This window comes from Manihot esculenta, chromosome 7 (genome assembly GCF_001659605.2).
Source record: "Manihot esculenta cultivar AM560-2 chromosome 7, M.esculenta_v8, whole genome shotgun sequence".
NCBI lineage: Eukaryota > Viridiplantae > Streptophyta > Magnoliopsida > Malpighiales > Euphorbiaceae > Manihot > Manihot esculenta.
Window position 1 is genome coordinate 34343456 of NC_035167.2, and position 24369 is coordinate 34367824.

At 44.6% G+C, this 24369-nt stretch overlaps 1 long non-coding RNA gene across 2 annotated transcripts; it reads right to left on the reverse strand.

Annotated features, from left to right (window-relative positions):
- Positions 1 to 17788: 17788 nt before the first annotated feature.
- LOC110618497 lies at positions 17789 to 18954 on the reverse strand. Of its 2 annotated transcripts, XR_002488507.2 has the most exons (5): positions 18878 to 18954; positions 18670 to 18777; positions 18375 to 18499; positions 17987 to 18052; positions 17789 to 17906 (listed from the first exon to the last, which is right to left on the reverse strand). It is a non-coding gene; the product is annotated as an uncharacterized LOC110618497 (long non-coding RNA). The 2 variants fall into 2 exon arrangements; XR_002488506.2 differs by having other exon boundaries at positions 17790 to 18052.
- Positions 18955 to 24369: the final 5415 nt, after the last annotated feature.

The window sequence follows — 24369 nt, forward strand, 5'->3', positions numbered from 1 at the left end:
AACTTATTCTTCCTCGACTTCTGCGTGGAACCACTCCACTTCTTACCACTGGAAGTTGCTGCACCCTGTGAAGAGGGATCTGACTTACCCCTACCTGGGGTCTTAGAACCAGAAGACTGTGCCGGCTGCTGTTTCACTGTACCCTGTATAATGGCACTAGCCTCCATCCTCCGTGCTAGATCCACCACGGTGTGGAAACTCTCCCTCTCGGCTGCATGGATCAAAGAGGAATACCTGGAATGCAGTTTCATAGCATACCTCCTAGCCTTTTTCTGTTCCGTATCATAGGCCTGTCCTGCATACCGCAGCAACTCCAGAAACCTGTCAGTAAACTCATCAATACTCATATCCTCTGTCTGCTTGAGCTGCTCAAACTCTATCATTTTTAGCTCTTTCGAACTATCTGGGAATGCCCATCCGGCAAACTCATTAGCAAACTCCTCCCAAGACATGTTATCCAACCTAGGGTCCACATAGATGCCAAACCATTCCTTCGCCTTCTTACATTTTAAAGTGAACCCTGCCATCTGAATGGCTCTGGTATCATCTGCCCCTAGCTCATCTGCTATCATCTTGACTGCTTTAATGTACTCAAACGGATCATCTCCTGATTGGTACTTAGGAGCATTTAACTTTAGGTAATCAGTCATCTTTACCTTGCTCCTCACAGATGGGCCAGGTTGAGGTGTTTGGATAACTGGGGCTTCTGGTTGTACCACTGGTGGTGGTGGGGGAGGTGCAGAACTTTCTGGTGTAGAGTATGCTGGACTGGGGTAAAAAGGTGAGGGTGGATACATGGGATATGGTGGATATGGGGGGTAATACGGTGGATAAGGCATATATGTGGGATATGGGTGAAAACTAGGATACTCCGATGTCCCTCCCATCGAATATCCTGGGCCCTGTGGGTAGGGCTGATAGTGGGGTGGATAACCATACCCCGAGGCCTGACCGCCTCCCTGTGATGATCCCACATCCTCCTCTGTAGTGCCAACACCTAACCCTCCATCCCTTCTTGGATCCACATCCATCTCTTCCCTTGTATCACTCGATCTTCTTCTCTGTTCTGTCTCCCTCCTGCTTTCATCAAAAGACCTTCTAGGGTCCCTTGATGATCTTTCTCTGCCTGCCCTTTGGGACATAGCTCTTGGCAAAGCAGGGGGACGCCCTTCCATACCCTCATTCTCGGGTGGAGCTCCAGTCAATCTAGCTGATCGACGGGTTCCTCTCATCTTAGCTTCTGAAAACATAACATGAACTTTAGCATCATAGGATCCATGTAACAACATGAGCCCTCAACTCATAACATAGCATAGCATAGCATGAAATGCACAGGCATAAAATCATGGCATTTCACATCAAGACAGGACTCAACATCCTATCCTAGTGGACATGATCTTCCTATTGTACTTGCCCTCTAAAACAACCTCTTTCCGATGTGAGATATCTCTAATCCCTGAGCATCTTAGCTCAGCACACCGTACTCTAGAGGCCCTATGCTCTGATACCAATCTGTAACAGCCCGCTTACCGGACCATCACCGGCACTAGGATCCAGATCGGCTTAAGGCCGCCGGGACCCGTAGTAAGCCTACTGTCAACTCTATGTACCTGATAAATCCCATACATGATCATACTTAAGCTTAACACTGTAACTTACGTTTTTTTTTCTTTGCTTGACTATCTTTTCTTTCTGTATAACTTCCACTAAGCCTGGACTATGCATGCTCTGTCTGTATGCACTCGAAGAGTGATACCTGCTATGGTACCATACAGTGACTACAGAGATAGAAAGACTACCATGCACCAAGCTTAGCTCATCATCATCACAACATTATCTCAATCATATATAACATAAAAGGATCATGTGCAAAGGGATAACAAGCACTAGGGCCAAGCACAATTCTATAACTCACTATATAACTTACTATTACATCATTTCTATACATTACATAAACTCTATACTGTACATCATTATCATGTCCACTATACTATACTCTTACATATGCCTTTTACCCTTGCTATCTCTTTCTCTTTCTCTTCTCTGAGGCCCTGAAAAAATGGGGTTAGGGAGAGGGATGAGCTGCTAAAGCCCAGTGAGCGAAATCTATAAAAAACATCACATTTAAAACATGCTATCATATGATGCATCACTGCACAAACATTTCACATCTCGGATTGGACATGATCCCAAAACTCCCTCTGTCAGTGCCCGGCCCCCAAAGGAGCTCACACAGGTCTTTCACTAACTACTCATGGTGCCCGACCCTATAAGGGCTCTCACAGGACTCATCCAAGGTAAATGCCCGGCCCCAAAGGAGCTCACACAGGTCATACAATAATGACAGACTTATGGGCTATTGAGATCGCCTCGGTCCAATCCACATATACACGTAATAATGCAATGCATCAACTTGGTGAATACTAATGCAAAGCATCCTACATAAACATGGCATTAATGATGCATGAATCATGCTAAAACAGTTCGTAACTTTTAAAATAAAGTTCTGTTCCACTCACCTCTGTCAACTGCTGAGCAGTCTCTGTAACTCTAACTCTGTGGGCCTCCTTGGTCTCTCGGGTCCGTACCTACACAGGTGGACTCAAATGAGGACCAAACGTACTTAAACATAACTCCTACTATCTCCCCAAACATCATAGGCATGCATGGAAAAATGGGCAAAAGAAGGCTGGACTGGGCACTTTCGGCGGCTGGTTCGGCGGCTGAAACCTCCCTCCAGAGACGAAACTCATGCATGTTCGGCGGCACCTTCGGCGGCCGAAAGTCTCATCCAGAGACGAAACTCATGCACTTTCGGCGGCCGAACTCCCTCTTTCGGCGGCCGAAAGCCCCTTTCTCACCCAAAAGCCTAGCTTTCGGGGGCAAGGTTTGGCAGCCGAAACTGCCTCCACAAGGGGTTCGGCGGCCGAACCTTGCTTCGGCGGCCGAACCTGGATTCTCCAGAAAGGCAGAATCCGAGCACAACTCATGCTCTCAGCCTCCAAACTCCTATCAAATACCCATAACATGCATACCAACACTTCTCAACTAACATATAACATAACTCATGCATATAGAGGCCTAAAAACTAGTTCAAGCCCCAAAAACAACAACAAAACGCATATGAGCAACATATGCTCAAACTCATGCTTATACCCCAAAACATGCCATAAACCTCTCCAAAACTTCTAAAACTTGCTTTAAACATAAGGGGAGGTGAGGATCCATGCTTACCTCTTGAAGAACTAGAGGATTGATGATCCAAGCTTGGAGATAGGAGAAAACTAAATCAAACTCTCTAAGTGCTCAACTTTGCTTCCTTTTGCTCAAATCTCTAAAACAAAGCTCAAATCAAGTTAAAACATGCAAGATTTGAAGAAAACATGAGAAATCACACCAAGGAGAGCTTGAACCTACCTTTGACCCAAAAACAGAGTGTTTACCACTCAAGTCTCGGGCAAAGGGGCTTTTGTAGTGGCCAACCAACTCTTCCTTCGGCGGCCTAATGTGCATGCGAAACCATGCAACTTTCGGCGGCCGAACTTCACCTTCGGCGGCCGAACCTGGCTTTTTGTCCCCTTGGCCTTTTCATTTCAAAACTCAATTTTCTTAACTCAAAACATGCAAACATGATAAAAACACTTAAAAAAAACATCTTAAAAACCTTTCTTATACCCTTAGGGCAAGCTCCGACATCCTCGAATCCCAACTTCCAATGGAAAATCCGCCGGAATGTAGGAATTCCGATACCGGGGTCTAGCCGGGTATTACTATTCGTCCCCGAATGTTCCTCAACTAGCACATGCATAACACAACAACATAACATACACACATAACACATAGCACACATGGATACTAACCTTCAAAAGAGATGGGGATATTGCTGGAGCATGGACTCCCGTGTCTCCCAGGTGCATTCTTCTATATTGTGGTGGTTCCAAAGGACTTTCACCATCGGGATTTCCTTGTTCCTCAACTTTCTGATCTTGGTGTCCAGAATCTGTACTGGCTGCTCAACATAGGTGAGATCCTCTTGGATCTCCACATCAGGCTCACTAAGAACCTTACCCGGATCTGACACAAACTTTCTCAACGTGGAGACATGGAAAACCGGATGGATTCTCTCCATGGAAGTAGGCAAGTCCAGCTTGTATGATACATTCCCGACCTTTTGCAAGACCTTAAAGGGTCCGATGTACCGTGGAGCTAGCTTACCTTTCTTACCAAACCGAACCACCCCTTTCATTGGAGACACTTTGAGCAATACCAGATCTCCCTCCTGAAACTCTACCTGTTTCCTGCGAAGGTCTGCATAACTCTTCTGTCTACTCATAGCAGTCTTGATCCTTTCTCTAATCATGGGCACCACCTTGCTGGTGATCTCTACAAGCTCAGGCCCGGCTAAGGACCTCTCTCCAACCTCTTCCCAGCAAACGGGTGACCTGCACTTCCTCCCATACAAAGCTTCATATGGAGCCATCCCGATGCTAGCATGATAGCTGTTATTGTAGGCGAACTCCACCAAGGGTAGATGTTGCCTCCAAGAACCGCCAAAATCTAGCACACACATCCTGAGCATATCCTCTATCGTCTGGATGGTCCTCTCTGACTGTCCATCAGTCTGGGGGTGGAAGGCAGTACTGAAATCCAACCTGGTGCCCATAGCACTCTGCAGACTCCGCCAAAACCTGGAGGTGAACTGGGGCCCTCTATCAGACACTATAGAAACAGGGACCCCATGCAGTCTGACAACTTCATCTACATAGATCTGCGCTAACTTATCCACAGAATAGTTGCTCCTAACTGGAATGAAGTGAGCAGATTTAGTGAGTCTGTCCACAATCACCCATATGGAGTCTAGTCTGTTGGATGTTGCCGGTAACCCCACTACGAAATCCATAGCTATATTCTCCCATTTCCACTCTGGAATAGGTAGCGGGTTAAGCATTCCAGCCGGCTTCTGATGTTCCAGCTTCACCCTCTGACACACTTCGCAGGCTGACACGAACTGTGCCACTTCCCTCTTCATAGCTGGCCACCAATACACTTTCTTCAAATCCTGATACATCTTGGTGGCTCCTGGGTGAACGTTGTATCTCGCATTATGAGCCTCTCTCATAATGTCTCCCTTTAAACTGATGTCATCTGGTACACATAATCTGTTTCCATAACGGAGGATCCCCTTTTCATCAAACCGGAACTCTTCATTCTTGCCTGACTGAACAGTCCTAGCAATCTTCACTAATTCTGGGTCCTCATGCTGTTTCTGAGCCACCTGCTCTAGAAACACGGGTGCCACTCTCATCTGTGCAATCAAAGCACCTGTACCAGACAACTCCAACTGTAAACCTTCATTTAGGAGTTTATAAAACTCCTTCACCACCGGTCTCCTCTCTGCCGTGATATGGGATAGACTACCGAGTGATTTCCGGCTCAAGGCATCAGCAACTACATTAGCCTTACCCGGATGGTACTGAATTTTGCAATCATAGTCACTCAACAGTTCTACCCATCTCCTCTGTCTCAAATTTAGCTCTCTCTGACTCAAGATGTGCTGCAGGCTCTTATGATCTGTAAAGATCTCACATTTTACCCCATAGAGGTAGTGCCTCCACATCTTGAGTGCGAAGATAACCGCTGCCATCTCGAGATCGTGTGTGGGGTAATTCAACTCATGCCTCTTTAGCTGTCTGGAAGCATAAGCGATCACCCTACCATTCTGCATCAACACACAACCCAAGCCTACTCTGGATGCATCACAGAACACCGTGAAGTCCTCATTACTGTTTGGCAGAGCTAACACCGGTGCTGAAGTCAACCTCTTCTTAAGCTCTTCAAAACTTTCTTGACACTGTTCGGTCCATACAAACTTCTTATTCTTTCTGGTTAATCTGGTCAAAGGAGCTGCAATCTTCGAGAAGTCCTGAACGAACCTCCTGTAATAACCAGCCAAACCCAGGAAACTTCTGATCTCTGTCACTGAGGTGGGTCTAGGCCAGTTAGTTACAGCCTCTACCTTCTTGGGGTCTACCTCTATTCCATTCTCTGACACTACATGCCCCAAGAATGATATGCTCCTTAACCAGAACTCACACTTGGAGAACTTGGCATACAAGCCATGTTCCCTCAAGGTCTGCAGAACTATCCTCAGATGATGGGCATGCTCCTCTGCATTCCTGGAATACACTAAGATATCATCTATGAAGACAATAACAAAGTGATCCAGGTACTGTCTAAACACTCTGTTCATGAGATCCATGAATGCTGCAGGGGCGTTGGTTAACCCGAACGGCATTACAAGGAACTCATAGTGCCCATATCTGGTCCTGAAAGCTGTCTTTGGTACATCCTCTTCTCTAATCCTCAGCTGATGGTACCCTGATCTCAGATCTATTTTGGAGAAACAACCTGCTCCGGCTAGCTGGTCAAATAGATCATCGATCCTTGGCAACGGGTACTTATTCTTGGTGGTGACTTTGTTCAACTGTCTGTAGTCGATACAAAGCCTGAGGGATCCATCCTTCTTCTTCACAAAAAGCACTGGAGCACCCCAAGGCGAGGTACTCGGTCGGATGAAACCCTTGTCCACCAACTCTTGCAACTGTTCCTTTAGCTCCTTCAACTCAGCTGAGGCCATCCTGTAGGGAGGAATAGAGATAGGCCTAGTTCCAGGCATCAGCTCTATTTCAAACTCTATCTCCCTAGCAGGTGGTAATCCTGGAAGCTCGTCTGGGAAGACATCTAAGAACTCTCTGACCACTGGCACGGAGGCGGGCTCTCTAACCTGACTGTTTAGCTCTCTCACATGAGCCAAATATCCCTGACATCCCCTCCTAAGCAACCTACGAGCCTGAAGAGCTGAGATTAAACCTCTAGGTGTACCCCTCCTGTCTCCCCTGAAGACAACTTCTGACCCATCCTGACCTCTGAACCTGACTACCTTGTCCCTGCAGTCCAAGGTAGCACCATGGGTAGATAACCAGTCCATCCCTAGAATGACGTCAAAATCTGTCAACTCTAGAACCACAAGGTCGGCGGACATGCATCTTCCCTCAACAAAAACTGGGCTACAATGGCAGACTGACTCTGCCACTGATGGGTCACATTTGGGTCCACTGACCCATAGGGGGCACTCTAACCCAGACATCATCAATCCCAACCTCTCTACGGCCCTCAGAGCAATGAACGAATGAGATGCACCAGGGTCCATCAATGCATACACATCAGAACACCCAATGATGAGATTACCTGCCACCACGGTGTTGGATGTGTTAGCCTCCTGCTGTGTCATGGTAAAGATCCTTGCTGGGGCTGACGGACCTTCACCTCTGAACCCTGCTGAGGAAGAAGCTGACCCTCTCCCTCTGCCTCTGCCACTGGCCTGTGTAGCGGCTGGAGCTACTGGCTGCGCCACACTACCTGATGCTGTCTGCTGGGACGGTGCTGTATGAATTGCTCTAGGACATTCCCGTGACAGGTGTCCCTCTTGCCCACATCTGTAGCAGGCTGTCATCCCAACCCGGCACACTCCCCAGTGTTGCCTACCACACCTTGCACAAACAGCATTATCCGCACCCGAGCTCGAGCCACTTCCTAGTCCCAGACCTGACTTGATCTTGCTCCAGAACTTGTTCTTCTTGGATTTTCTGAGGCCTCTGTCCCACTTTTTACTGCCTGATTTCAAAGAAGAAGGGTCTATAGTTCCCCCACCTGGGGTCTTGGAACCAGAAGGCTGTGCCACTGACTGTTTAACTTTCCCCTCGATGATAGCACTAGCCTCCATCCTTCTAGCCATATCCACTATGACGTGGAAACTCTCTCTATCTGCTGACTGTATCAAGGAGGAATACCTGGAATGGAGCCTCATGATATACCTCCTTGACTTTTTCTGATCTGTGTCAAGATTCTGCCCAGCAAATGGCAGCAACTCCATAAAACTGTCAGTGTATTCATCTACACTCATATCATCAGTCTGCCTTAATTGTTCGAACTCTAACATCTTTTGTTCCCTTGAGCTATCAGGGAAAGCCCATCCTGCAAAATCATTAGCAAACTCTTCCCAAGTCATGCTATCCACCCTCGGTTTCACATAGTTCTTGAACCACTCACGGGCCTTCTTGCATTTTAGGGTGAACCCCGCCATCTGAATGGCTCTGCTGTCATCAGCTCCTATCTCATCTGTTATGGTCTTGACCCTCTCAAGGTACACAAATGGGTCATCGCCGGTTTCAAACTGAGGAGCACCCAACTTCATGTATTCGGTCATCTTAACCTTGCTCCCTCCAGATGAGCTAGGTTGAGGTACTTGGGTCTCTGGTTCTGCTGGGGGTGGAGGAGGTGCAGCATTCCCTGGGGTAGGGTTTGCTGTATTGGGATAGTAGGGAGGGGGTGGATACATAGGGTACTGTGGATATGATGGATAGTATGGTGGGTATGGCATGTGTGTGGGATATGGGGTGAAGCTAGGGAAATCCGATGTACCTCCCATCGAATACCCGGAATTTTGGGTGTAGGGCGGGTAGTGAGGTGGCTGAACAAATCCCGAGGCCTGAGTGCCTCCTTGGGACTCTCCCATACCCTCTTCTGACATACTAACACCCAGACTGCCATCCCTTCTCTGATCAACATCCATGTCATCTCCCACATCTTCTGACATACCTCCCTGTACTGTTCCCCTTACTGATCTGCTTCTTCCCAGATCCAAAGACCTTCTAGGGTCTCTTACTGTCCTTTCCCTGCTAGACCTGCTAGACATTGCCCTAGGCAATGCTGGAGGACGGGCGCTCATGCCCTCATCCTCTGGTGGTAATCCAGTCAATCGTGCAGATCGACGAGTTCCTCTCATCCTGTTTCTGAAAAACCGCACACATCACATAAACATCAGCATCATATGGTTCATGTGGAAACACATGAACCCGCATCACAAACATGGCATACAAAGCATATCATATCATTAATGCACATGTATAATGTCATGGCATTTCACATCATTATCAAAAGACAGGACTCATCCTATCCTAGTGGACATGACTTTTCCTATTGTGCTTGACCTTCTATGACATCTATGAGCTCGACACTCTAGGTCCGACCAAATGAACCTAGGCGCTCTGATACCACTCTGTAACAGCCCGGAAATCCAGACCGCTACCGGCGCTAGGATCCAGATCGGCGTAAGGCCGCCGGGACCCGTAGCAAGCCTAACATACATCCTGTAAACCTGTGCAATCCCATACATGATCCAACATAACATAAACCTGTAAACATTTCAACATGTCAACCAAGCATAACCTGTACATAAACGTAACATAAACATAAACCTCCACTGGAGCCCTCATCAAATGCTCCAGTGGGGTATCTCATCATACATAAGCTTGGTTGAAACATAACATCATAAACTGTAAACATCTCTATAGATCATGTATATAAGAGGGACAGCTGTACATGTAGGGTCAAGCACCATTCTAATCCTCAATATCATACATAACATTACATAACTGTTTTATACTCTTACATAACTTCAATTACATTTTGTCATGTCCACAATCTAGCTATTACATAGACATACTTCAGAACTCTGGCTAACTTCCTGGTCTACCCTGTACCTGCACATCTGGGGTTAGGGGAGAGGGGTGAGCTATAAAGCCCAGTGAGCAGAATAGGGAAAAACATTATATTTTAAATCATGCCTTTCATGAAATGCAACACATCACAAACATATCACATCAAGGATGGACTTGTCACTAACAGCCCTCTACGTAATCCAACAATGCCAGGGGCGTAGTGCAGGCCACACCCGGACTTTCTCTTACATAACATAATACCAGGGGCGTCGTGCAGGCCACACCCGGTCTATCCATAACATATCATATCCTGTCATACTGAGGGCTATTAGATCATCCAACATCCATCCACAACAACAACAAAATATGCAATGCAACATCTTCGTGTATACTAATGCAACACCCTAAAATATTACATGGCATATATGATGCATGAACATGCTCAAAACTTATATTTCATTTATTTAAAACTTAAAAGTGTATTCCACTCACCTCTGGCTAGCTCTGAAGACTCTGACACAGCTGACTCACTGCTGGGGTCCTCGGTTCCTCGGGTCCGAACCTACACAGGTGGACTCCAATGAGGGACCAAACATACATAAACATAACTCTAATATACTCCCCAAAAACCCCCTAAAACATCATGAAAACATCATACAAAAATATGCATAAAATGGCTGAACAGGGCACTTTCGGCGGCACCTTCGGCGGCCGAAAGTCCTGGACAGAACTGAAAGTCAGGCACTTTCGGCGGCACCTTCGGCGGCCGAAAGTCCCGGACAGAGACGAAAGTCTCTTTTCGGGGGCAACTTCGGCAGCCGAATGCTGCCTCCACAAAGGGGGTTCGGCGGCCGAAACTCCCTTCGGCTGCCGAACCTGGTTCCTGCCGAACCTGGTTCCTGCCAAACGGGCAGAAACTTGGTTCTAGCGAACCTCTTGCCTCCCAAAGCTTCAAATCATGCATAAATTTGTTTTACAACATGCATACCTCACATACATTACACCTAGGGGTCTCAAACTAGCATATACCCCATCTACAACACTTCAATCATCCACAAACAAGCCACATTGTTCAAAAAGCATATAAAACCTAACATAGCTCAACTATATCCTAACATGCATTTCTACCCCATAAAACTTTATAAAACTTGTGTAAAACATATAATGAGCTCAAGATCGGCTCTTACCTCTTGAAGATCGAGAGGAAAACGACCTTGACTCGAAGATGGGAGGATTGAGCTCCTTGAACCTCAAAACTCCAAACTTGCTCTAAACTTGTAAATCTTCAAAACAAAAGTTATAAACTTGTTAAAAATCATGGAAAAATGAAGGAAAAGCTCAAGATCGAGGGAGGGACGACGGAGACTCACCTTGGCCGACAACGGGGGAGAAAAAGCTCGCCCGTGCGGACCTAAGGGACCCTTTTATAGTGGCTGGCCAGACCACGTTCGGGGGCCGAAAGTGCCTCCGCATGCATGCAATGTTCGGCGGCCGAACTTCACTTTCGGCGGCCGAACCTGGACTTTCCTCGCTCATGCTTTCGGGGGCCTAACGTGCCTCCTAATCACATGCATGTTCGGCGGCCGAACCTCACTTTCGGCGGCCGAACCTGTGTTTTCCTCCAAAGATTTTTCATGCAAAAACTCATTAAAATCATACTTAAAAACATTAAAAACATGAAAACATTTTATAAAAACATACTTTTACCCTTCTAGAGAGTTCCGACATCCGAGATTCCACCGGACGGTAGGAATTCCGATACCGGAGTCTAGCCGGGTATTACAAAAACAACGCTCAGGCTCCTTAGAGGTAACCTCAAATTTTCAAAAATTTTGAACTGACTCATCTTTATCTCAGGTACTGCAAAAAGTTTCTCAGGTACTGCAAAAAGTTTCAAAACAGAGACAAGTCAGAACAATTTTCTATCAAGATAACAAAAGCAAATCTATGGAATAGCAAAGCAATACAAACTCAAGCTCACCTCCAGTCATTTGAAGAAGGCGTCAAATGGATCCTTCGCAGATAAAATAGGACAACCTCGCCGGAAGAAGGAAGCAGACAGAAAACCAAAAACAGAAGAATCCCTTACTCCAACAGAGGGTTCGAGAATGAAGAAGAGCTGGCGTTGATATATACCCGGAAGTCTGAGGCCCTAGCACAAGATAGAGTTATATTAGACTCTAAGCTGACAATATCAGATGTTCATGGGAAAGGAAAGAAAGGACATGTCCAGATAATGATGACAGGAAAGCAAAGACGGCAGAGAACACGAAGAATAAAGGAAAGCCAGAAAGGGGAAAAAGCAGATAAGATTCAAAAACTGCGCAACAACAGAAAGATGAAAGGATGTTATGAAGGCACCTGAACACGAACAGACGCGGTCATAATGGTTCTTGATATTCACCCCCTCGGCAGTTGGAGCAATAACTGCCGAGAAGGTGAAGGGGCAATTGATGACCGCTGGATTTCTTCGCCCCGGTCCTGGGCCTCGACCATAGCCAAAGGCCCAACTCATTCATCCTCCAAGGCCGGGCTCGATCAAGCTTCTCCATTCAGGCCGGCCCAGTCCGCGCAAAGCAAGCCTTCTCCTCTTGGGCTCAGCGTCCGGCCTAACTCTCGGCCCAGCCCAGTATCCAGAGCCCTACTTAGATAGCCTAGCAGATCCGCTTGAGCGTACGCACGAGGAGAATCAGAGGTCGTTACGCATGGAGCAGGAGCCTGATACCCTCGTACGCCCGAATCTGTATGTCAGAGACGCGTGTCCCAATCATGGAGAGGCCTTTACACATCATCAGCAAGCAAAGCGAAATGGATAAAAGGGGAGCCTCCTCCCCAGATAGCATAAGGTTTTTGATAAGCTTTTCTAAGCATTATTTTTACAAAAAATCCAAAGAAGACATATAATCAAAACCGGCCGTTGAGTCGACCATTTTATTAATATCAGGGAGGGGGTAACAATCTTTAGGGCAGGCCTTGTTTAGGTCGGTAAAATCTATGCACATCCTGTATTTGCCATTGGCTTTTTTGACTAACACAGGATTTGCCAACCACTGCGGGTACATAACTTCCCTAATAAAGCCTGCCTCCTCTAGCTTCTGCACTTCTTCCCGGGTGGCCTGCTGTTTCTCTCTTCCCACTACTCTCTTCTTCTGCTTTATTGGCTTAGCCTCATGAAGGACATTCAGTTTATGCATCATCACCTTAGGGTCAATTCCCGGCATGTCTGAAGGCTTCCATGCGAAGGTTGGCGTGTGACTTCAGATCAGGGCCATTACTTCAACCTTCTATTCTTCGATGAGACCGGCATTGAAACTGAAGACCTTGCTTGCCTCTGTTTCTGATAAGGAGAAAGTCTCCAACTCTCCAACTGGCTCTGTCCGGGCCTCTTTTGTCTCATCCCTGACCTCCAGAACTTCCGAGTCAAGTGCTTCTCCCATTGGGCTTGGTTCTGTTACTGTGGCCAAGTATACCGCCCTCGCTTCTTCCTGGCTGCCCCGGACCATTCCCACTCCTTCCTCTGTTGGGAACTTGAGTGCCAAATACCGGATGCTAGTGACAGCTTCGAAGTCGAACAGCGCGGGCCTCCCCAAAATCGCATTGTAGCACAGTGGGAGTTTGACTACTACAAATACATCGTGATGAGTGCGAGCTCTAGGCGCTTCTCCCAAGGTGATAGCCAACTTCACCTTTCCCTCAACAAGCACCGGTGCACCTCCGATCCCTTTGATTGGTGACTGGTCTCGAACCAGCTGTTCTTCGGGAATTCCCATCTGCTGGAAAACCCGGTATGGCAGTAAGTTGACTTTACTCCCATCATCTATCAGAACCTTCTTCACCCGAAAGTTATTGATGACAGCCTCAATGACGAGTGCATCATCATGGGGCATCTGAATGCCTTGTGCATCTTCCGGAGAGAAGGCGATGGTCACGGGAGAGTGTTCAACAATCTGCATTACTTCACCCTTGCTGGTCTCCCCTTCCCTGTTTCTCTTCTTTCCTCGACGGCTCATCCGTCCTCCCGTTCCTCCAACAATCATGTTGATGGTCCCACTAGACCCATCATTCACTGGTCCAGCTCCAATTCTCCTAGGCGTCTGAGCTGCCGGACCGGGCTGAAGCCTCTGTCCCTCCAGTTTCTTCACAAAATTCTTGAGATGCCCCCTTTTTATCAACCTCTCAATCTCCGCAATCAACTGGAAACAGTTATTTGTATCATGGCCATGTGTCCGGTGATACTGACAATACTTGTCAGGGTTTCTCTGGTCTGCCTCCGACTTCAGGGGTTTTGGCCACTGGAGAAACTCCTTATCCTGGACTGCCATGAGCACTTCGGCTGTGGAGGCGTTGAGGGGGGTTAGCTTCTCAGGAACCCAAGGAGGGAGCATTCTCGGTTCAAGAACTCGAGGATGAGGAGGCCTTTGATCCCTTCTCTCCCAGGCCTGCTTGTACGGCCCGGGCCTCTTCCCATGTTTCTTCTCGTGTCTCTCCGGCCTCCTTTCCTCCGGGGCTTTCTCTTTTCCTGCCATCTCTTTAGCAAATCTACTCGTCACCAAGGCATCATCCTGCCTTATATATTGCTCCGCCCTCTTCATCAACTCAGCCAATGAGGTCGGAGGTTTCCTGCTTAGAGAGCCAAAGAACTCGGCAGAGGTTGTTCCCTTTTGCATGGCCTCTACCGCCCTTCCTTCATCAAGCTCGGGAATCTGCAGAGCCTCCGTGTTGAAACGGGCGACATACTCTCTGAGTGATTCTCCCGCTTTTTGTCTCACTGTTTTCAGATAGCTCGTCTTCCTATCTGCTGGCACCCCGGCTATGAACCGGCTGATGAAACGGGTAGCAAGATCTCCAAAACTTTTAATGCTTCCGGCCTCCAGACTATTGAACGATGCCCGAGCTGGTCCCAAGAGCGTTGTTGGGAACACCTTACACATTAAGGCATCTGACAGAGTTTGCAACTCCATGAAAGTTTTATAGTTCATGACATGCTCCCTTGGGTTACCAGCTCCATCGTAGGCCGCCGTTGTCGGCATCATGAACTTCTTAGGGACAGTCTCTTGCTGCACCACCTTTGAAAAAGGAGAAGAAGTAGGCAAGGAGGTTAGGCTCTGATCTTTCTTACCTAGCTCGGCTAAGAGCTGCTCTTTCAACTTTTCAACTTTTGGTTCATCTTCTCGTCGTCCGGGCTGTATTCCTCCTCCTCCTCCACTTCCGTCCCTGTCTCTCTAGTTGTTCCGGCGGAATAGTTATCCACCTCCTCATTTTCTATCATCTCTTTCGCCCTCCTCCTATGGATTCGGGCCTGTGGTTCTTCCTCTTCCTCGGCCTCGTGGCTGTTAGTTTGGAGGCGGTCAGAGGTGGGTCGGGGCTCATTGGTTCTGGGTTCCTCCACCACTGGGAGTGCATTTACTGGGGTGCTGAGGCCCCTCTGCTACATTATTTGCCCCAACCAGTGGGCGGTAGTCTGTAACTGGAGAGCCATAGTTTGAATGTCCTGGTTAGACAGGGTCATAGTGGAGTATTCCCTGCCAAGCTTGGCGAGGGATTAAGGGGAACAGGCGTTTGGTTATTCATCGTTGTAGGGCTAGAAAAGGAGAACTGCTGCCCTTCTTGGGTAGAGCTCAGGTCATTTGGAATGTTGAGGTTACTTTCTTGGTGGTTTGCCATCGTGGATCTCAGTGGGTTTTGAAAGTGAAAACTCCGGTGATGAAAAGATCTCCTTCGTTTCCCACAGACGGCGCCAATTGATGATCTAAGATCCAAAGAATAGGGTTTTACAAGGGCTTTGTCTTGTAAAAATAATGCTTAGAAAAGCTTATCAAAAAACTTATGCTATCTGGGGAGGAGGCTCCCCTTTTATCCATTTCGCTTTGCTTGCTGATGATGTGTAAAGGCCTCTCCATGATTGGGACACGCGTCTCTGACATACAGATTCGGGCGTACGAGGGTATCAGCCGCCTGCTCCATGCGTAACGGCCTCTGATTCTCCTCGTGCGTACGCTCAAGCGGATCTGCCAGGCTGTCTGAGTAGAGCTCTGGATACTGGGCTGGGCCGAGAGTTAGGCCGGATGCTGAGCCCAAGAGGAGAAGGCTTGCTTTGCGCGGACTGGGCCGGCCTGAATGGAGAAGCTTGATCGAGCCCGGCCTTGGAGGATGAATGAGTTGGGCCTTTAGCTATGGTCGAGGCCCAGGACCGGGGCGAAGAAATCCAGCGGTCATCAGAATTCTTTGTTTGTAGAAGCCAATACAAACCGGTGGATACATCTCCTTGACGTCAGCCCATATCCTTTTGTATGGAAACTATTCAAATGAATTTTTAAAATTCATTTCATGATTTTTATTTTTTTTAGATAAAAAAATTTTAAATTAAAAGGCATTAAATTCTTTCATCTTAAATGAAAGAATTATTAGAAAAATAAAAAAAATAATTAAATTAAATTTTTATAAAAATTTTAATTCCAAACAAATGGTATATGAGCTGAATCTTCTTCGATACTAAATTAATGATTGACATTGTCACTACTTAACAGATTTAACGTGGTTTTTTTTTTTCTAAAAAATGGAGATTTTATTTAAAAAAAAAAGCAGCAAAAGCTTCATCAGCACCCAATACAATACTTTCCCTTATTTTTCTCACTTGTCTTCTTTTTGATGGACTTTCTGCATTACTTTAAAGGGAATTGCAGTCATCCCTCTATTCATTTTCAGCTAAATGATTTTAGCAACGTGTTGAGATCTCAAGGCTGAAACTCAAGTCGGTGATACAATCTTCTCTATTTCTGTTCGTTCCAACTGCTTAAGCTTTAGTATGACACAAGGAGCTAATGACATGCGACAATAACAATCTCCAAAGCTTCTTTGTCTTTCACATGGGACAAAGTTAATGGCTCCAAAGTCCAGGCTCACGCCGAAAATACAATAACAAACATTTCATTTGTGAGATGGCAATTAGAGTTTACCAGTAACTGAAATTCAAATATCTACGGAAACAAAATGGATAGTCTCATTTATCTTTATGCTCAGTTGAACAATTTTCTTTATTCTCCCAACTCAGCTCAATGAAAGCAGAAAATTGCAGTGAAAATAGTGCAGCTCTGCATCTGAAATTATCTTGCAATCTGTAATAAATAGTAATATTATCAGAAATCTACATTCAAGGATTTTAAATGATACCCATTAGTGTTCCTAATCAGGACTAACTTTTCTTCTTTTTTTCTATTTGCTTTACATATTACTGATTTTCAAATCCAAATTATTAAAACATAGGAGTAGAATGTGCAGAACCAAACCTAACTTGTGAAGAAAATCACCAAGAGAGCAAGTCAAACAAAGAAGAACAAAGGCAAATTAAGGAAATTGCATTACTTCCTTTAATTGTCATAATCTAAAACTGCTAAAATAGCAGAAAATTTGCCCTATTTATAGAGCTTAAGGACCTAATCAAATTAGGAATAGAATTAAATCTAATTAGAAATATTAAATAAATTAAAATTAGGAAATAAAAATAATAAATAAATAAAAGCTAAAAATAATAAACTTCCTAAACAAACTAAATAATTAAACCCTAAATTTCCTAATTGTACAATAAACGAAATCCCTAAACTGTATAAGGATCCTTATCTTCCCATACTTCATTAAAAAGAGCATCCCATGAAATCGTTAACAAGTGACGCAGAATCGCAAAAAATAATTAATGGAACCATAAAGGTATAAAAAATAAATCAAATGTAATAATTCTCACCTTAACTTTACCTTTTAATCTTCAGATTAAGGCAGTCCACTCTGGTGCAGACTTCAAAGAGCATAAGTTGACCATCTACTGGTAAGCAACATCCTGTAGGAAGAAAATAAATTGAATATGAGATATATATTTTACATATTCCTCCCAAAATCAATTATAAATGTATCTCCTCATTTTAATACGTGAAACCGTAGACTAATGTCAAATTAATATCTTGTTTCAGTTAAAAATAAACAAGTTGCAAGCTGAATATTGGAGTTACCACTGTTAGTTGAAGTCATTATTCACAAGAAGCAAACGATGATTAAAATTAATATTTGAAGAATGGAGATGTAAAAGAGATTGAAATACATGAGAATTCACAGATAAAGCTTGTTCAGTGTCCACACCCAAAGAGGAGAAAAAAAAAAGTAATAAATCTGTAAAGGTAGATACTTCAAATTCTTGCAATGAACAATATACAGGGATTGAAGAGAAGAGAGGTTACCCAACCACTCTGGCAAAGATTCCACTTGATAGAGATACACATATAGTGTGAGTTTCGGGCAGTGAAGCATTAGAGTTGATATGAAAGAGACTTTACTCTACACCACAATCCCCATGTATCTCTAGTATTTCAAAGGATGGGATGTCTTGGATTAAATTCAGATAATGAAAGAATCCAATTTCTCTGAGAAATCTCCAATACCTAATCCCTCAATTGGGTGAGGCTGCCAAATATCTTCTCTGGAAAATAACTCAAATCTTGACACTGCTGCTTGTAAAGAATGAAGAGAATGCATGAGAATTCACATATAAAGCTAGTTCAGTGGTTTAGTTCTCAAAGTATATGGCGAATCAAATTCATAGAAGACTTTGTCATTGATAATTTGATAAATATGAAAATGGAAATACAACTTTTCTCAATAGGAGAACAGAAATTATAGCCAAGATAGCAGAATCATTTAATCTGGTGATCTCTCTTAGAAATAGTCATTAGGATTGGAACATGAAATAATAGCAGAATTAATTGCTCTAACTAAGCGCATGGTTTTATAAAAAAAAAAAAAAATGGAAGTACAGGAAAGAAGACTAACCCTTTTTACAAGCTCAAGAGCTCAAGGTAAGATTTCTGTCTCAATTTGATGTTCTCAGCAGAGGTTAAGGGCAGCAATAATCATCTATAACTCCCAAATTCTACTCTTCCTCATCCCAAACTCTCCTGAAGAATCAACAAAATAATAAGTAAACAATTAAAAAAAATAAAATCATCTTCAATCCTAATGCAAATAGCTATTTGGATTGGAAAACTTGGAGGATTAATGGCTCTTGATACTCTTAAATGCTCAAGGTTTTATGAAAAGATTCAAAGTAAATGAAAGAAGGCTAAACCTTTTTACAAGCTCAAGAGGTTGAGGGTAGCAACAACCATCATCCATGGCCTAACTATTCCACTTCTCATTCTTCCTTTGTCTTTTGATCAGCCTACACATTCTTCTCCTGCACCCACCACGAAATAATAAACAAAATAAAATATATGAAAAATTCAAAATATAAAATCATCTTCAAGAGAAATAGCGAGGCCAATGATGGATCTTACGTATATAAATATACGGCACATGAGAAATCTTGGACCATTCAGAGCCACTGCCCTTGGCGCAATTTTTCCCAAGGAACAGACAACCAAGAATGCAAAGTTCCCTTAAATTGGAGAGGCGTTGCATGACTGTAGCTGAAGGAAAATACTTCAAATTCTCACAATTGGAAATGCTTAGGTTACGAAGAGATTGAAGGTTACCCAACCACTCTGGCAATGCTTCTGTCCCATTGAAATTCCACAAGTACAAATCCTTGAGGGAGTTGATGTGGGATAGACTTGATTCTATCTTCAACATCTCCATATATCAGTAACCATTCAAGGGATGGGAGGCCTTGGTTTGAATTCAGATAAGAGAAAGAATCCAACTCCTCAAAGAAAGCAACAATACTTAAAAATCTTAATCAAAAGCACCGATTCTTAAAATCTTAATCGGGTGAGGATCTCTAATATTTTCTCTGAAAAATAACACAGACTTTGGCCCTCACTTATTTCTAATTCACAAAGAGAATGCAATTATATGTATTGAATGCACACAAAATAGCCACTCAATTTACAAAGAGAATGCACACAAAATCAAAATAAAATTAACTGCTACAAATTCAAATTTAAGGTCACTATAATTTCAATGTCTATATAAATAATAATCTCTGAATTCATTCTTCACTCTACCTCCGACCTAAATGCTGAATAAAAAAATAAATTTAATTAAAAAAAGTGAAAATATTCACTAAATAAAATATAGAATAATATACTGAAAATCATAAATAAAGCCGCTAAACAAAAAAAAAATTAATTATACCTATGAATTAGAGGAATCTTATTTGGATGGATCTTGCAGAGACAGCAACTTCGACTATTTATATTCAAATTAGTTAAAAAATTTTTTAGGATAAAAATTACAATACCCAGTCCCAAAGCTATATTAGCAATATATCCACCCTTACTAATTCCTAAACTTATACCTATATCAATAAATAACACAGTTGGTGTAAAATTCATAGCAGAAATTTGAGGCATAAATGTAGATAAAAATAATGAGTATAGTGAAAAATAAAATACGGAAACAACCAAATATAAATCAATAGATGTAATACCCGGCTAGAGTCCGGCATCGGAATTCGTGTAGTCCGGTGGAATCTCGGGTGTCGGGACCCTCTAGAAGGGTAATACATATGTTTTATAAAGTATTTTAACTTGTTTTAAGGGTTTAAGCTTAAAGGAAATGAGTTTTTGAAAGGAAAAGCACCAAGGCAGAAAAGCCAGGTTTGGCCGCCGAACTTGCATGGCTTTCGGGTTTCACATTCGGCCGCCGTAGATGGTCTGGCCAGCCACCTATAAAAGGCCCTAGGTCGGTCAAATGGATAAGATTTTCTTTCCACTTGCACGAGCTGAGGTGAGACTTGATCTTCTTTGAGTGATTTATGTGTTTTCTCAAATCTTTCATGGTTTTGATGGATTTTCATATTGTTTTGAAGTTTTTGAGCATAAAACCCAAGATTTGAAGTTTGGAGCTTTGAGGAGTGTTTTCTTCATAACTCAACGTTAGAATCCTTCATCCTCTTGTTTTTCAGAGGTAAGTGAAGTTTCTTGACATCTTTTAATGTTTTAAGCAAGTTTTAAGCAAGTTTTATGCAAGTTGTTTGGGTAGTATGCATGTTTAGGTTAAGTAGGGTTTTATGTGAGATTTGTGTAAAAGCATGATTATGTGATGTTGTGATGTTGTTGCTTGGGGTTATAGGTTAGTTTTGGACCCCTTTATGCATATACTTGAGTATATGTTGGTTGTGTTTGTTGAGATGCATGTTTGACCAAGTTTGGGGGAAGTTGTGCATGTGTTGAGCAAGGTTCTGCCCTGTTGCAGAAACCAGGTTCGGCCGCCGAAGGAGGGTTCGGCCGCCGAACGTGCTAAGGAGGTGGTTTCGGCTGCCTAAGCTCACTCCCGAAAGTTTGGACTTTCGGCTCTGGAGTGGAGTTTCGGCCGCCGAAAGTGCCGCCGAAGGTTATGGACTTCCGGCTCTGGAGTGCTTTCAGTCTCCGAACCTTGCCCCCGAAAGGACTTTCGGCCGCCGAAATATGGAGTTCGGCCGCCGAAATATGGAGTTCGGCCGCCGAAAGTAGGCAAGTTTCGTCTCTGGAGAGGACTTTCGGCCGCTGAACCTGCCGCCGAAGGTGCCCTGTCCAGCCTTCTTTTGCATGCTTTATGGGATTGTTTTAGGATCTCTTAGGGGGGTTTTGGGGGGGTTTTATAGAGATGTTCTTGTGTTAGTTTGGTCCCTCATTTGAGTCCACCTGTGTAGGAACGGACCAGAGGAACCAGAGAGATCAGCAGTGAGCACTGCTTTAGAACCTGCAGAGTTAGTTCAGAGTCAGCCAGAGGTGAGTGGAACTAAACTTAATCTTTTAAATATGAGAAGTTAAATGCCTTTAGCATATTTCATTCATCATGACTATGTTTTAGGTTGATTGCATTAGATATCATGAATATGTTGCATGGCATACTATGTTGTTGATGTGGGTAAATGCTGGATGATCCAATAGTCCCCCAGAAAGACCAGGAGCCTTTGACTACGCCCTGGCAGAGATAAGAAAGACCAGGAGCCTTTGACTACGCCCTGGCACAGAAAGGGACGCCAAGACCAGGTGCCTAATAAGGCCCTGGGGCAGTGTAAGTTATGTTATGTTTACAGGAAGACCAGGAGCCTTTGACTACGCCCTGGCACAGATATGATGCTGGGACTACTTGGTGACAGGTTTACCCTTGATGTGGCTTGTATGTGATGTGATACATTCCATGAGATCATGTTTTAATCACATGTTTTATAGTTCTACTCACTGGGCTAGTATAGCTCATCCCTCTCCCTTAACCCCAGTTTTGCAGGTTCAGAGTCCAGAGAGAAGTCAGCAGGGTATAGAAGAGCCAAGAGATATGTAATAGCTAGTGTGGACATATAATTATAAAGAGATAGTTTATGTTGTACAGTGTATAGAATTATGCTTGACCATTATAAGAGTTGTATTTCCTTTGTATACATGATCTTTTTATGTAATGAGTTTACTTTATGTATTTGAAAACCAGGCTTAACATAGAATGAGTTTAGCCCACCTAGAGCAAAGATAAGACCTCTGGTAGGGGTTTACAGTACAGAGTTAGAGTATGCACAGGTTGAGCCTTGGTACAGAGAAAAGTTTTAATTTTTACAGAAAATGTATGATCATGTAGGGGAATTCACAGGTACACAGAGTTCACAGCAGGCTTGCTACGGGTCCCGGCGGCCTTAAGCCGATCTGGATCCTAGCGCCGGTAGCAGTTCGGTTTCTGCGCTATTACAGATTGGTATCAGAGCACGAGGTTCATATGGTCGGACCTATAGAGAGAGTTGGGCTCATAGAGGTTCTAGTAGGTCAAGCACAATAGGAAAATATGTCCACTAGGATAGGATGTCTAGTCCTGTCTATATGATGATGTGGAATGCCATGATTCATGCATGTGCATTATTATATGTGATGTATGCTTATGTGCTCTGTTATGTGCTGTTTTCTAGAGAGAGTTAAGATGCGAGGAACTCGTCGATCCGCAAGATTGACTGGAGTCCCACTAGAAAGTGAGGGTACAGCTGCTCGTCCTCCTGCATTGCCAAGGGCAAGGACTCACAGGTCAAGCAGGGAGGGTACGTCACGAGACCCTAGAAGGTCTTCTGACGAGAGCAGAAGAGGAGTAGACAGAGGAGGAAGATCAGAGGAAGTGAGAGAGGCTGTGGATGTTGACCAGAGCAGAGATGAAAGCATGAGTATGGGAAGGTCTGAAGAAGGTATGGGGGAGTCCCAGGGAGGCGCACAGGCCTCGGGATTTGGCTATCCACCCTTTCCACAGAGCCCCGGGTATCCGATGGGAGGTACGTCGGATTACTCCAGCTTCGCCCCATATCCACCCTATATGCCCTGCATGCCTTATCCTTCCTTTTATCCACCATATCACATGTATCCACCCCCACCTTTTCAATCAAGTTCAGCACACCCTGAACCTAGAGAAACAGTACCTCCACCTCCACCACCAGAACCAGTAGCCCCTGTTGTTGAAGCACAGCAACCTAGTACATCTGGGGGAAGTAAAGTGAAGATGACAGAGTACTTGAAGTTGGATGCTCCTAAATTCAATATGGGAGATGATCCCTTTGAGTATCTCAGTGCAGTCAGAATGATAACTAGTGAGTTGGGAGCTGAAGATAGCAGAGCCATTGAGATGGCAGGGTTCACATTAAAGTGCAAGAAAGCAAGGGAATGGTTCAAGAACTATGTGGACCCCAGAATAGACAGCATGTCATGGGAAGAGTTCGCCAATGAGTTTGCTGGGTGGGCTTTTCCTGACAGTTCCAGGGAGATGAAGGTTGTAGAGTTTGAACAGCTGAGACAGACAGAGGAGATGAGCGTTGATGAGTATACAGATAAGTTCCTGGAATTGTTACCGTACGTGGGTCAGACGTATGATACTGATCAGAAGAAGGCAAGGAGATATGCCACAAGGCTTCATCCCAGGTATTTCTCCTTGATTCTTCCAGCAGAGAAGGAGAGTTTCCACTCTATTGTGGATGCAGCTAGGAAGATGGAGGCGAGTGCCATTATACAGGGAACAGTGAAACAGTCTAAGGCATAGTCTTCTGGTTCTAAGCCAGTTTCCTCCTCACAGAGTACAGCAGGTGCGAGCAAGAAGAGATGGGATAGAGCAAGAGGTAAAAAGGGCAAGTTCTGGAACAGGATTAGATCTGGTCTGGGAATGGGCAGTGGCTCCAGCTCTGGCACAGACAGTCAAGTATGCAAGAAATGTGGGAAACCACAGAGAGGAGTTTGTCTGATGGGAACTACAGCTTGCTACAGATGTGGGCAGGAGGGACATATTGCACGGGAATGTCCTCAGGCGACCTTAATGGCACCATCCCAGCAAATGACCTCAGGCAGTGTGGTACAGCCAGTAGCTTCAGCCGTACCTCAGAGCGGTGGCAGAGGAAGAAGAAGAGGGTCAGCCTCTGCATCAGGGATGGGTTCCCAAGGTGCATGTCCGTCAGCCCCAGCACGGATTTTCACCATGACTCAGCAGGAGGCAGACACGTCGAACACAGTGGTGTCAGGTAATCTCATCATTGGGTGTTCCGAGGTGTATGCTTTGATGGACCCCGGTGCTTCTCACTCTTTCATTGCTTCTAGAGCCGCAGAGAGATTGGGTTTGATAGTCTCCGAGTTAGAGTGTCCTCTTTGGGTTAGTGGACCAAAGTGTGACCCATCATTGGCAGAGTCAGTCTGTCGGTTCAGTCCAGTATGCATAGAGAGTAGATACCTTCCAGCTGACCTTGTGGTTCTAGAGTTGACGGATTTTGATGTCATTCTAGGGATGGATTGGTTATCTACGTATAATGCTACCTTGAACTGCAGAGACAAGGTAGTCAGTTTTAGAGACCAGGATGGGTCAGAGTGTGTCTTCAGAGGAGACAGGAGGGGGA